General features: G+C 34.6%; 1 long non-coding RNA gene across 1 annotated transcript; it reads left to right on the forward strand.

The window, feature by feature from the left end:
* LOC103523368 lies at positions 1-621 on the forward strand. The gene is made up of 3 exons (XR_542057.2): positions 1-13; positions 229-300; positions 564-621. It is a non-coding gene; the product is annotated as an uncharacterized LOC103523368 (long non-coding RNA).
* The last annotated feature ends 275 nt before the right edge of the window (positions 622-896 follow it).

The following is an 896-nucleotide window of genomic DNA, read 5'->3' on the forward strand; positions in this document are numbered from 1 at the left end:
ATTTACTGTACAAGTAAGACTCATTAACTTACTGCTCAGTTATTACAGCATCTTACTAATGGGTCATGATTATGAACTTACCTTCTTTTTAAAGGGAAAAAGAAGAAGAAAGGTTATGTAATAGGTAACAGTCTGTAATGTACATTGTGATTTGTGATTTTTTTTTTATTTATTTTTTTTTTTAATACTATACTTAACTAACTAAAATTTTCATCTGTGTGCTTTCAGAGTGCTAAATGCAAGCTCATTTCTGCACAAACTCCACATCATTTATCTCGTCAATGATATTCTACATCACTGGTAAGGCTTCTGTAAAATACTCCACAACTTGTCCCGTTTAAGCTTTTATAGTACCTACACTTTGTTGGGTAGCTACCTAGTTTTGTAGTATAGTATGGTTTGAGATACCTTTATTGGCATCTAAAATTCTTTGAATGTTTTGGTTTTTGTTTCTGGTGGTTCTTTGATTTAACGCTACTCATCCTACGTTCTTCTTAGCCCAACTCCTATTGATTCCTCTATTCTTATTCTTAGACTTACTTATAGTTGTTTCTACATTCCAGTGTGAGGAAGAATGTGCCCGAGTTGAAGAAATCAGTGGAGGATGTTGTGGTGCCGATGTTTTGTAATGAGGTAAGGTACCTAGTTTTGTAGTATAGTATGGTTTGAGATACCTTTATTGGCATCTAAAATTCTTTAAACGTTTTGGTTTTTGTTTCTGGTGGTTCTTTGATTTAGCCCTACTCATCCTACACTCTTCTTAGCCTAACTCCTATTGATTCCTCTATTCTTATTCTTAGACTTACTTATAGGTAGTTGTTTCTACATTCCAGTGTGAGGAAGAATGTGCCCGAGTTGAAGAAATCAGTGGAGGATGTTGTGGTGCCGATGTTTTG

The sequence above is a fragment of the Diaphorina citri genome, unplaced genomic scaffold (genome assembly GCF_000475195.1).
Source record: "Diaphorina citri unplaced genomic scaffold, Diaci psyllid genome assembly version 1.1 scaffold20817, whole genome shotgun sequence".
In the NCBI taxonomy this organism is placed as follows: domain Eukaryota; kingdom Metazoa; phylum Arthropoda; class Insecta; order Hemiptera; family Psyllidae; genus Diaphorina; species Diaphorina citri.